Source organism: Magnolia sinica, chromosome 2, assembly GCF_029962835.1.
Source record: "Magnolia sinica isolate HGM2019 chromosome 2, MsV1, whole genome shotgun sequence".
NCBI lineage: Eukaryota > Viridiplantae > Streptophyta > Magnoliopsida > Magnoliales > Magnoliaceae > Magnolia > Magnolia sinica.
In genome coordinates this window covers 136111892-136126680 of record NC_080574.1, presented here as the reverse complement: position 1 = coordinate 136126680, position 14789 = coordinate 136111892, and the positions used below count along the sequence as shown (strand labels likewise).

Genomic DNA, 14789 nt, shown 5'->3' with positions numbered 1-14789 from the left:
ATTATCCTTCAATCCTTCTAGCATTGTTCATCTCTTTTTGTGCTTTTCTTTTTGGATGGGTAACACAATTTTATTAAAAAGGGAAAAAGGATGATAGGGATCACCCAAATATAAAGGGGGGAGGGGCAACTAAAACCCTTCAAAAGGATCCCTAAAAAAGCCCAACAACATCAGACACTTTGGCCAAATCAACAACGTAATCCTTAGCTCTAGAGAAAACCCTTTAGCCTGGCTAGATTTATCACTAAAGGTATGATTATTGCTCTCCTACAACACCACCAATAGCACATCAAGCTAATAGAAACACCAAACAATTAGCCTCCTCCTATCTCCCCTTCTAAAATGATGCCAAACCTTTAGATGATCCTCTATAATATGTTGCATCAACCAATCATCATAAAGAGGGAAAGAAGATTCCAACAAATTTTTTGAGTGAAGGGCAAAGGAAAAACAAGTTATTCACCGATTCTGCCTCCTTAAGAGTTAAGACCAAGGATGCAAGCATCCACAATAGACATTTTTGCCCCACCAACCAAATGAAAGCAAGGACCCTAGGAGGGCCTTTGAATCTCCAGATGCAAAAGATGCAAACTGGGCTACCAACATTGGAGAACCGACAACGGCCAAGTAGAAGAATTTCATCTAGAAACAACCCAATTTGTCAATTTACTACATCCACTGATCACGATTGAAAAGGACAACCCCACAAGTGCTAAACGAGGGTCTTGAGCAAGGTAATCAATCAATAACTGTAACAGCGGCAGTAATGGCCACTGTCATTACCGTTGCGGCATTTAATAAATAAATATATAAAAATTGTATCAGATCCGTAACAGGTGATTACTGCCCCAAAAGGAGTAATAGATCCCATTGTACCAACATAACGGTTTTTGAATGCCTTTGTCATGAAACTCGACAAATCTTCTATCTCGTTATCATTCATATTTCTGCAAAATCTCGAGGACCAAACAACGTTCCCACCCACTGAAGACAACATGAGAGAAGGGAATGCCTCCCTTGGCCGCTAACCTGAATAGTTTGGGAAATTCCTCACATAAAGGCAACTCCCAACACCATCTTTCTAATAAAAATCAAACCCCGGTTCCCTCTCTGTTAAGGGTCAAATATTGCATATTATCCCCCATTTATATATTGGTTTTATGATCATGATAATGCTTAATGTTCTATTTTACGCATGTTTGTGTTGTAAGGTGAATTTAAGAGCTTGGATTGAAAAGGGTGCTAAAAGCATGAATTTGATGCTCAAGAATCACCCAGGCAAAGGATGGATCTTAAGAGACCAAGATTGAAGAATTCACATGCTAAAAATCGAAGAAAACCAAGGGAGGAATGAAGAGAATGAACAATTTGAAGTGAAGAAAAGGAATCCTGAAATCGTCCTGAAAAAACATATTCTAAAACTCAGGGTCATTTTGTGAAATTACGCAGAGTGAAGTCTATTTTAGCAAATTGCGTAAATTTGAGGCAGTTTCTAGAGTTTTCCAACTAAGTGCGAAAGTTGGAGTTCCACAGCTATAAATAGGACTCCCTAGAATGTTCCTAAGCATCTTCTAGGGTTTAAGGAGTGGAGCAAAAGGGTGGACAAGGCATCGTCAAGAGTTTTTCTTCGTCTTCCTTAGTTATTTTCATGCTTTCTTCTAGGGTTTTAGATCCGATCATGTCTATGGTTGGCTAAACCTCTTAGTTAGGGCTAAGAGGTGAAGCTTGTAGCATGATGGGATGTTTCTATTGCTTTGATTCACGTTTATGTTGAACTTTATGGATTCTAATTTGACATTTAAGGAATACTTTCAGTTGTTAATAGTTTATTGTGACTCAAATTACAGTAGATCTGCAATATCTTTGAGTATCTTCTTTTCCTGATTTGAGATTGTGAAATTAGTAAATCTTATTGTTCACCATCGTCCCTTGGGCATGGTAGGGTGATGGAATCTTTCCTAATCTTCACAATTCTCCTACTTTCAAATTATGAGATTGGTAAATCCTGTTGTTTGACATTGTCTCCTGGGCATGGTTTGGTGATGGAATCCCTAACAATTATCATAGTTCTCCTTCATTGAGAATTAGGCCAATGGAAGTTCAAATTTAGTTTTATTGATAAATTTTCCAATTTGATAGAATAAGACTCCAATTCTAATTGTGTTACTTGAATCAAGCAAGAGGGCTCCCTGATCACTACAAGTAGATCCTTGGCACCGTAGTTCTCACCTTTAAATTCCTAGTTTTAATTACTCTATTCACAACTACTCTCTCAATTACTTCAGAATTAGTTTCGCACCTTCTAGTTCTACTTCTAGTTAATTTCAGAAACGTACAAATTTTAGTCCCTATGGATTCAACCTCGGTCTTACCGAGATTATTACTACATCGCGACCCTACACTTGGGGTTGTGAACACTCCCAACCTAAGGAATATTCCCTCTTAAAAGGAATCACAACTTTCAAGATTATTTTCCACAACCCTGGAGCTTCATAGATGATCAAAGAATAGAAAACCACCCACCTTCCTCTTGATGAGGACATCACTTCACATACACCCTTGCTTGCGTATTAGAGGAGGAGGCGGGCCGCACCGATTTCCCTATGGCTAGGCGAGCACCCGTGATCGTGCTGAAGACCTCATGTGCATGTGCGAGCATCTAGAAGACCCCACATCTAGAAGACCATTGGATTGGAGGGATGTGATGATTAGGCCGTTGGATCACATGATCAGGCCATTGATCGTAGATCGTCCACACTACTTTTTCTTAGATTTTATCAGCTTATGAGATTTGGTTTTGTTTATGTTATGTTTGGACACCATTACAAGTGTTTCTGGTTGATTTTAGTTAGACTATGGCTATTTTCGTCAAAATTCACAAAACAGAATGTTTATTGTAATTTTTGAACTTTCTTAAGAGCTATAAAAGAGGGTGGGCGTGTGACCCTCTCCCTTATTGGATTTTGTGATAATAAAGAGAGAGAGAGAGAGCTCTTGATTTCTTCTTCTTCCATCTTCATGAGATTTGAAGATACTTTCATGTGATTTGGAAGGGAGATTGGTGTGAGGCTTAACAAATGTGCGAGGTCTCCTTCTATCCCCACATCATCATCTCTTTTCCCCTCCATCAAGGTATTTTCTTCGAGTTCTTCGATTCTCCCATCCTAAGCCTCCATGTCCTCTTAAACCCATCTTTCAATTACATATCTACAATCCCAAACCCTAAGAGACCTAACTCATCCATTCCAAGCCACACGTGTGAACCTTCCGGGTTGGTCGTACGGCCACACCTTGTCCTTTTTTGGCTTCCTTTCACCCTTAAATCAAAACCTTATTTCCTCTCTACCAAAATCCTAACCCTAAATCTAGATATCCATAACTTTCCTAGATTTTTCCAATTTCCTAAAACCCAAATTTTACTATAGGTTGTATTAGGCCTTCTACTTTGAAAAACACTATACCATGTGCTAATTGGATGCCCTTACATCCATTAGATCCTAGTTTCATTTTATTTAATGATCTTTTGTGACAGTGTTGGTAACTTGGGCTATGATTATGCATGATGTCCTTTTGGTTTTCATGGTATTTGTGATGATTATGGCAATGTTTGTGTTTTTTTGTTAATTGTCTTAATTCTACTACTTGATCTCACATGTTATTTGGTTTATGCATCAGTCCTACACCACCTCTACCCCATATTTGACACATATACCTCGATGTCATAAGCAACCTTCCTCTTCCCACATCTCTATAGACATTTATTCAGCAAGGCCACATTATGAATTTGAGATTGTTAATTCCGGCAACACGCCTACTTCATAGGGCTTGCACACCTCATATCAGCCAACCAAGTGGAACTTTCTCCCAGCATCAGAACCAGCCTTGCACACCTCACTTTGGGATTGATGGATCTTAATTTTATCCGCTGAACAGCACAGTTTACAGCTGGAAGCTCATTCTTGGTGCTAGAAGATCTGTTGTAGGAGTTGAACCTCCTTTTTTAGCTGTTGAAAATTTATCGTAATTGCCAGAACTTGGAATTTCTCACTGATTTTCAGTTTCTATTCCATTGTGAGTGACCAGGTTCTTCTAAACTCTAGATTGCGCAACATCAATGAGATCCCATGGAACCTAACAAATTTCCTGAGAGATTTTTGACACAAACCTATCTTTGAGTTCATTTTTAAACCACATTCTAACTGAAGCCAATTGACCAGTAGATGCATTGGCAAGAGATTGCACCTTCCCCCAAGTATTAGAAGTTTATTCCTGTTTCTACGTAAGATGTCCATCCCAGTATTAGAAGTCTATTCCTGCTTCTACGTAAGATGTCCATCCCAGTATTAGAAGTCTATTCCTGTTTCTATGTAAGATGTGTATCCCAATTTTGTTATCCCTCTGTTCTTATTCATTTCTCTATTTGATTATTTGAACTGATAACAGTGAAACAGAAACTGACAATGATACAGAACTGCTAATCAGCACCATCCTGTTCAATTGTAAATGATGTCAGAAAGTTTTTTAAGCCATCAAAGTATACGAACAGAAGATTCTAATCACAACATCCATAACTCCCACAGCAAGTTCAGTTGGCTTGACATTGACAAAGTTATCCGTGGCAGAAATTCTCACTCCCATATTGACTATTTCTTGTCATGACAAGTAACTTTAAGGGTACGTTTGGATGCACTATCATAATGGATTTCCATAATTGGTCTAATAAAGCAGAATGACCAAACTGTAATATCCTTAGCATTTCTACAGAGGTCAGGGATCCAAATTGCAATCATGTTAATTTCAAATTTCAACTTAAACCTAAACTATATAAAACTAAAATATCAGTGATATACTTCCTCAGTATAGATACTGGGACACATCATTTATCTTCACCACTTCCTCATGTTGCCATTTATTCACTGTTAACTCCTCTTTGATTAGAATCGATATTCGCAATTCAACTCACTTGTTCATCCAAACGTGCCCCTAAAATCTCAAGCAATCTCTCTTCAATAACCACCCACATGTGCATACTGTAGTACTACAAAATACTAGCCATCAGTAGAAAAAAATCTAAACTCAAACACACATTTCTCAGAAAAATTCCACAAATGCAACAGCCAAACAACAAAGTGGTCTAAAAACCCAAAAGTAACTCATAGTGACTGCAACACAAGAAATCGCTGTTTTCCGCAATTACACCAAATCTTTCCACATTTAGATAACGAAAATAAATAAAATAAAAAAGTGAACAGAGAAAGATCCAGGCAACGAATTTCAGCAACAAAAAAGAGTAAACAGGAATCAGTCACTCGATCAAGAACAGAGAGAGAGAGAGAGAACCTGGATTAGGGCGAGGGTTTGGTTGTAATCGAACGAGATCGAGCTCCAATCGTGTCATTCTCGTCAAAATCGACTGTCTTTCTAAAGGTAATCACCGAAACCCTAGCAGATCTTCGAATCGACACGCGCACAGAGCAAGATAGAGAGGGAGGAAGAGAACCCTAGAAGGAGAAGAAGAAGAGCTTTCTGTGTCTGTAGGGACGGGTAAACGAAACTCCTTTGTCAAACTACTAGGAAGCAAAAACAAAAACGCAAAAAAAAAAAAAAGAAAAAAGAAAAACGGAGTCTTCCCAAAACCCTCCTATTACACCAACACCCGACCCTAGAAAAACTAAAATCCCTACCAAAAGACATCAAATCACTTGAAAAACCCTATATTTCGAACCAAAACCCCACATACACAAATTTCCACAAATAACTCCAATTCAACAAAAATCCAACCCTGTCACATATTTTCTAGAAATCCGAGGCGAATCGCATACCTTCCGATGCGAAATCTGAGAAACGAAAACCTCTGAAACGAGCAGCCGAGAGAAACGGAATCTCGCCGAAAATGGAGATCGGGTTTTAGGGTTTCTTGAATCCGAAAATGTGAGTGTAGGTACGGGTCGTGCGAAGACGAGCACTCACGCTCCTCGAGCTCTGAGTTGTACGAACGGTTCACAGGAGATCAAAGTTACATGGCCCTACAGTTATGTATTTATTAGATCTACACCGTTCATCTATTTTTAGAGATCACTTTAGAGGATTATCCGAAAACCGAATCATATCCGGAGATCATTTGGACCACACCATAAATAGTAGCGGAGATACTACTTTTCACTGTTAAACAATCCATAGGGCCCACCATAACGTTTACTTTCCACCTAATCTGCTCATGAGATCACGAGAACATGTATTACGAGGAAAAATAAATTTCATATGCATCGAAAACTTCAGCCACCCTAAAAAGGTGTCAATGATAGATGTTCAATCCCCACTGCTTTTTGCAGTGTGGTCCACTTAATAGTTAGGTCTGCCTTAGTTTTGGCCTGAAGCCTTAAGACGAGCCGCCAAATGGATGGACGGTTTGGATATAAAACATAACTCATGATCAAGCCTACAGATCTCGCTAACGTTCATACAGGAGAAATTTGCGACCGTGGACCCCACCTTTTATTCAGCAGTTTTTATACTTAGACCTGCTCGTATTGACAATGAGTTTGAGGACGAAAATATCCCTCCTTTCACGAAATGGATGTGGTACATGGTCGATGGTCTGTGGGCCCCACCATGATGTATGTTTTTCATCCATGTCGTCCATATATTTTTCCACATCATTTTATGATATGAGACCAAAAATATATATCCAAATCTCAAGTATACCACATTACGAGAAAGAGTGTTGAATGAGCGTCGACCATTAAAAACTTTTTGGGGGCCCACTGTGATGCTTGTGAGAAATCCTCCTCGTCTAAGTTCATTCATAGGGTCACAAAGACTTGGATGAAGAGGAAAAACAAATTTCATGATGATCGAAAACTTCTATAACCCTCCCCATTGCCTTTTACAGTGTGGTCTACTTGATAGTTAGATCGATCTTATTTTTCATCTGAAGGCTTAATATGAGCTCGCCAAATAGATGAATGGTTTGGATATAACACAAACCTCATGATGAAACCCACAAAAGAAATGTAATTTCAGAAAGCTGGGGTTTCCTATTGCTATGGATTGATAACCATAGCTATAACCGTGGCCCATATGTTTTCGACATGTCCTTTGATATATATCGAAGGTCGATATTATCAAAACAGGTCCAGAACAGTTCAGCGAGTTTATCTCAAATTTTCTGTAAATTTACCTATAGCTACGGATTATAACCATAGCCATAACCATGTGCTATGCACTTTTTTCTTTTTTTCTTTTTTCTTTTTTTGTGTTTTTCGCATGGAGAACTTTATTCTACCTACATTTTTCTCTAATACATATTTTTATATAAATATAAATATGTATATATAAGCATTTAAATTTTTTTTTTTTTTTTTTTCATTTCTTTCTTTATTCATTTAACAAGAATATCTTCTAAACCAAAATTAGTTACTTGACATACCTTATATGATTTTAGGGTAGGAGAAGCTACTTTAGCCAACCAACCTGGTTATTTTTCAAGATTCCATCGGGTCGATAATCGAAAATCCATTTCATTCATTTCACGGTTAATTTCAATTAGTTCACGATCAATTCATTCATTTCATTTACTTTGCGATCAATTCCATGCATTTTACAATCAATCCCAGTGATTCTCCTTAACTTCATGGTCAATTCCATGCATTTCATGGTCAATTCCCTTCACTTCGTGGTCAATTCCGTGCATTTCATGGTCAATCCCCTTCATTTCACAGTCAAACAGAAATTGAGAGGGCAAACTAGAATTCAGCGGGACAAACGTGAAATTGAGCGGGGCAAACATGAAATTGAGCAGGGCAAAGTAGAAATTTAGCGGGACAAACATGAAATTGAGCAGGGCAAACTAGAAATTCAGCGGGACGAACCGAAAATTGAGCAGGGCAAATATGAAATTGAGCAGGGCAAACATGAAGGTTGAAGGTTATCAAAGAAATTTAAATTTTTGACAAAAAATTTGGACAATTTTTGGAGTTTTCAACATATCGAAAACTTTAGTTAACATGTCAACCCGATCGATCAAAGCATTTTGACCGGTTGACTTGATAGATAGATAGGTTACACAGTTTTAAGCATTTTTATGCAATTTGTTTATATTCCTAGTTTTGATTATATATACTAGTGTAATCGATATTAGGGTTATTGCTAGATATTGATTCCCTAGTGGGGGTGGCTAATAGTGGAGTGTGCACTGACAATGGATTGTACTAACAAGCTAACCCACCCCCCCAAAAAAAAAAAAAAAATTTAAAATTAAGGGTTTGAAAAGATTTTTAAAGAAATAAAAATATAGGATTTTTCTCATGGGTCTTTGAATCGGTAATGCAATGCAAATGAGTATACACTAAGATTCTTTTAAAGATATATGATCTGCAGTCGTCAAATATTGTTTGTAAACCCTATCTGATAATTGTATCGTAGGATGCTCATGTTTAGTGCGAGTACAAATATTAAGTTGGCATACGCATTTCGGTAAATTAAGATTTAACCGCTGATTCGAGTTCTACAATGGGTGAACTCTCCCACATAGCCACTCTCCTATATAAAATGCATTCGGTCCCTAACATAAACCTCATGTTTATCCCGCTCAATTTCTCGTTGGCTCCGCTCAATTTCATGTTTGCCCCGCTCGATTTCATGTTTGCCCCACTGAGTTTCATGTTTGCCCTGCTCAATTTCATGTTTGTCTCGCTCAATTTCATATTTGCCCCACTCAATGTCATGTTTGCCATGCTCAATTTCTCGCTGGCCCCGCTCAATTTTATGTTCACCCCTCTCAATTTCATGTTTGCCCCGCTCAATTTCATGTTTGTCCTGCTCAATTTCTAGTTTGCCCCGCTCATTTTTCAATTTGACTGCGAAGTGATTGAAATTGAACACGGAGTGAATGAAATGGATTTTCGACCATCGACTCAATGGAATCTTGGAAAATAACTAGGGTTGTTGACTAAATTAGCTTCTGCTACCCCCAAAATCATATGTGGTACGTTAAGTAAATCATTCTGGTTTATGAGATATATTTGTTGAATAAATAGACAAAGAAATGAACTAAAAGAGAGAAAAAAAAATATGCTTATATATACACATTTATATACATATGTATTAGAGAAAATTGTAGGCAAAATAAAGTTCTCCATGTAAAAAAATAAGAATTTAAAAATTTAACAAAAAATTAAATTTTTTTTTTTTATAGACTGGCATGGACTGCAACTATGGCTACGGTTATAATCCGTAGCTATAGGTTAAATCACCCTCTCTGCATTATTGAAAACATCCGGAACTGTCCAGCAAGTTAGTTTAAAAAGGCTTGTAATTTTCAACCAAAATCATATATGGTATAAATATGTATTAGAGAAAAATATAGGGTGAAAAAAGTTCTCCATGTCAAAAAAAAAAATTTGCATAGACTGCCGTGACAGACTGTGTAGTAAATTTTTTTTTTTTTTTTTTGCTGTTGTAATCCCCATCGCCTTTTGTGGGTCCCATCATGAGGTCTGTGTTATATCCAAACCGTCCATCTATTTGGCGAGCTCATATTAAGCTTGAGATGCAAAATAAGATGGATCTAACTATCAAGTGGACCACACTGTAAAAGGCAGTGGGGAATTGAATGTTTACCATTGAAACCCTTTTAGGGGTTACAGAAGTTTTGGATCATTATGAATTTTTTTGTCCTCTTCATCCATGCCTTTGTGACCTTATGAATAGATTGGATGGAAAATAAATGTTATTGTGGGCCCTACAAATTTTTTAACGGTGAAAATCAGTTTTCCTACTGCTCTTTGTGGTGTGGTCCAGTTGATCTTTGGATATGATTTTTTTTTTTTTTGGATAATGCTCCGAAATGATCTCAAAATATGGATGAACATTGTGGATATAATAAATACATAGTTGTGGGGCCATGTAACTTTGATCTCTTTTGAGCCGTTCGTACAACTCTCACTTGGAGGAGCGTCAGCGCTCGTCTTCGAAAGGAAGGGAGGGGTATTTTCATCCTCAAATTCGTTGTCCATACGAGCAGGTCTAAGTTCCCAAGTTAAGTTTGTATTGCTTCATAAAAAAGGTTGGATAAAAGGTGGGGTCCACAGTCGCAAATTTCTCTTCATACAGTTTTAGAGCTGGTGTACAGCTTCCCCTACCACAGCTTGATAGTTTGGCGGATGGTATGAGATGTGATTAGGTGGGATGGAATTGCATTTGTCAAGTGACAATTGTACTCGGGCCTGTTTGAATTTCCAAACTAATGGTAAATACACAGGAAATGGGTAATAATGATTTCTTCGAGTAACTACAATGGCAGTATCAATGCTTAATTTGATGCTAGCTTTTTTTTCACAAAAATCGATGGTGCTGTAAAATATATGTGGGACCCACAATGATATATGTGACTTATCCACACTATCCATCTATTATCCCAACTGAAATTAGGGTATTATCCAAAAAGATGATGAAGATCCAAAGCTCAAATGGGCCACACCACAGGATTTAGGATATCAAATACCTATCTTAAAAAAAAAATTAGGGCCATTGCTTGCTTTGGTGTGGGTCACTTGAGTGTTGGATCGGCCTTAATTTTTAGCTCATGCCTCAAAATGTTATGTTATAATGGATGTACAACACAAATACATCATGTATACCACAATATGGCCCACAAATTTAAACCAGTCCATTTGAACCGGTTTTCCAAGCAGAAATACACATAAATTTTCAAACAGTTGTAAAGAGTAATCATTACTCATTTACCATGTATTTACATTATATTTGGAAAATCAAACATGCCCTCAATGTTTGGGAAGACAGGAAAAGCTTGGGATTAGAATAAATGGAATTGCATTGGGTCCATGCTAATTCCACTCAATGTTAGCAAGTTCTGTAGGTCCCACCATGATGCGTTGGCTATATCCACACCGTCCACTCATTTTTTTAGATCATTTTAGAGGATGGGCCAACAAATCAGGTAGATCTAAAGCTCAAGTAGACCCCATGATAGAAAGCTGTGAGGATTGAATACCTAATGTTGAAAACTTCTTTGGGGCCACATAAGTTTTGGATCTACCTCATTTTTAGGCCCTATACCATAAAATGAGGTTACAAAACAGATGAACGATTTGGATATAACACGTGTTATTCTCAATAGTTTCAAATGATGATGGGTATATTCATTCAATGTACCACCATATTACAAACATAGCATGGAATTGAGCTTATCCCATGGTAATAATTATGTTTTTTGAATCCCATCCCATCTAATCCTTCCCAATACCATGCGCCAAAAAACCCCCTAAAGCTCTAGTTGCGTAATGGCTATACGGCCCAAATGTTTGGAGGATACCTAGCAATGAAGAATATTCCAAATATTTAAAGATAGACTAATATTCAATCAAACACGGTTACGATCTGATATCAAGCTACAAGAAAGACACATGTATGAGATGATTTGATCCCAACTAGTGATTCAATTAAGATTGAGAGAAGGAGCCAACTGCATTTGATATAGCCTGATAGCATATCAGATTTCAAATCCCTCTAATAATCCAAGCCCTCAAGGACAGGGTTAAATGTAAGGGGGATTTGATTTGTATTGTCTAACAACTTAAAGTGACAATCAATTTTAGGTACAGGATCAACTCTTGAATTTTTCCCATATTGGCTCGGTTGTCTTCATCATATAAATTTTAATGTTTCCAAGCCTAATGGCCAAATCTAATTAGTGGGCCACGAACATCACCCATTGAATGAATTGGCTACGAGAAGAACATTCGAAGAGTCAGTTTTGAATTAAACTAGGGTCTTTTGTTTCCAATGTGGGCTAAATACATGAAAGAATATAGGGTCGGTAAGAAAACCTAGCGAGGGGCCTACGCCAAACACACATATTTACTTCATATTTAAACTTTACCATTTATATCAATATAGTGTAGATTAGGTCTATCATAAATATCTACTGCTTAGCAGATTCCACTACAGTATATTAAGAGTAAATTAAATATCTGCAACCTTAGGTTGTAGATTTATGATAAACTAAGTTTCGATTTAGTTGGTCATATCACAATTCAATCACATTATGTTGATTACTCGCTTAGATCGTCTGTTTCGATATATAAATTAGGTATTTATCTCTCTTTTTTTGGTCTATTTTTTTAGTTGATTAATATATTGTTGATTGTAACAAGCCATACATTTAGATATAAATAAAAATTAGCATTGTTTAGCTTTCCTTTATTTATTTGTATATTCTTGTTCATTCGAGAAATATTGTGCTGAAAGTACTGGTAAAAAAAAAGTATCATTATGTTTATAAACTCATGTATATTGTTACAAGGCAAAAAGAATTTATTTGAATGAACTAACCGGTACCATTTTACAAATCACCTGAACGCTGAGTGCAACTAATGGTTGAGAGGACAATTGGATCATGTATCCAATATCTAATCTATCCATCTTAACGCGGGGAAACACTGGCAACTTGATCGGACTTTGAATTGAGTATACTCTAGCACACTCGTGCATCATTCTCACACACAAAAATCGTGTATAAGCAACGACAAATACAGTAGTTGTTTTTAGGGTGGATCAACAACAGCAATAGTTTCTTCCTTCTTTGTTTATGTAATACTTTGTTCTTTTCTCATATTTTGAATCATAGATCGATTGGATTTTTTTTAGCCTGTGGATTTCTTATCATTTTGGGAATTTTTTCTCATTTGCTGGTGGAGAAAAAATGACCCGTCTTTTCAACCGTTTTCAATGGTTTCCATACACTACGAAACGAGAGAATTTTCCCATGCTCTAGGAGTGTAGTGGTTCGCTAGCCATGTGTTCCATCGCTAACCATGCTTGAATATCTTGCTTGCATAATTAGAAATGCCAGTGCACTTGTGTATGAATAATCAACCTATTTTGATTATTGGGTGAGCCAAGTATACACTGAATCTGGACCAAATTTCTCTTCACCTCTTGCGTGTTTCATTGGGTGCATCAGAGGATGATATTGGCTAGTTTTTCAGTACATAGCATTTGCATTCTGTTAGTTGTTAGTGGCTTTGAACTTCCATGTGTGCTTCATTTCCATGCATGAAACTAGGGCCTATTTGGCCAAGCAGATTAAGAGGGATTAGGAGGGATGGGATGGTAAAATCCCGGGATGTGCCAAAACGAGCCAAACAGACCCGATGAACTTGTCCCGGGATATAGCAAACCCATGGATCTTAAACCAACCCAATGACATCACCATCATTATCTTAAAATTGATCCCATCCCTCCTAATCCCGTTCAATCGCGCCTGGGGTGTGTTTGGTTGGACGGATTGGAAGGGATTGGAAGGTAAAATCCTGGGATATGGCAAGCATGCCAAGCAGACTCGATGAACTTGTCTCGGGATATAACAATCCCATGGATCTTAAACCAATCCACTGATACCACCATCATTACCTTAAAATCCATCCCATCCCTCCTAATCCCATGGGATCCGTCCAACCAAACAGGCCCCTAGCATATTTACAAAGCAAACTTGAATGAGTTCAACTTTCATTGTCATTTAGTCACAATCTAAATTGCAGTTAGTTCCTGTTTGATCACCTACCTTGTGTACCATTTTTATATTTTTATTATTTATCTTACAACTTAGTATTTTCTCTTTCTTACAATTCTTCTCATTTTTCTCCACTTGTCTAGGTGATGGCTTCGCAAGCTCGGTGGTTAAGAGTTTAGAAAATAAAAACAAGAACGAAAACAAATGTCTCTTTCTTATAAATCAGTTTACCAAATGGCAAATCTATTACCTTAGTTCAAATGACAACTAATTAATATATCGGTCGATATAGTTGGTTGTTTTCGTAACATATTTTGTCCAAGTGGGCCCCACCCAGCTTGGAGATAAGTACTGTGGTGGGTTACCGGGAATATGTCTACTCATTTATGTAGCAGTTGTGTATTAGTTTTGATTGATCATAATCTCCCAAATTAGATTATTTTCATTATATAAGTTCCTAGCATGGGTTAATGGAAAATGCACAAAAAAAAAGAAGCCAACTTCCTTCTTTCCTTCGGATTAGGTAAAGCAAGACTTAACGTGGTGGCGGTTTGATTAAATCATTCGCTGTTGACAGAAATAGACCACAAAATGGCTTTTACTTGCTAGACCAATCAAACCCTACCATGTTTATTGAATTATGTCAGGCCTACTCCATTTGTTGATGCTCGGTCCCGTGATCACGTTCATTGGTATACCAATGGAGAATGATCGCATACCTTCTAGTCGCGTGAGGCCCGCTTTGATGTGTGGATACCATCCAACCCCTCCAGTTAGATATGCTGCCATGTAAAGCTTTGATAAAAAAGTCCAACCTGATCAATTACTCAATGGGCAACAACAAAGGTAACAATGGGAACGCGTACCATAGACACTTCCAAGATGGAATACGGGGTTCAAAATACTGTGTACATGCCATTCAAGTATTGTATTTTGTTTCAAAATATAAAAATAAAAAAAGGGAGAATTTCAATTATTTCAGATTCCCTCTTGAATTCTAAATTGTGTTGCTCTTGGATGTGGGTTTAATCTCGCAACGAATTTGCTCAACGAGGTTTTCTTGTATATGTGACATGTTTTTTTGCCTTAGGGCTTAAATCTCATTCAGCAGGCACATGAATTTAGTCAATGACTATGCTAATAGCTTTATTTTATGCCATTGACCACACGCACGTGTCGAGATGAGCTCCGAGCCCAAGTCCGTGTGCATAACGGGCCGGGTCGGGGCTCTAGGTGCGGGTGTGGGTGTACTCGT

The 14789-nt window shown here is 37.5% G+C and overlaps 1 protein-coding gene across 4 annotated transcripts in view; it reads right to left on the bottom strand.

The window, feature by feature from the left end:
* The window catches only part of LOC131237803 (probable NOT transcription complex subunit VIP2), a 34046-nt gene extending 28064 nt beyond the window's left edge, over window positions 1–5982 (bottom strand). For all 4 annotated transcript variants that reach the window (XR_009167421.1, XM_058235799.1, XM_058235801.1 and 1 more), the window contains exons 1-2: window positions 5823–5982; window positions 5341–5532 (exon numbers count right to left, since the gene is read on the bottom strand). The gene's annotated coding sequence lies outside the window, so the exon portion shown is untranslated. The remainder of the gene's footprint in view (window positions 1–5340; window positions 5533–5822) is intronic.
* Window positions 5983–14789: the final 8807 nt, after the last annotated feature.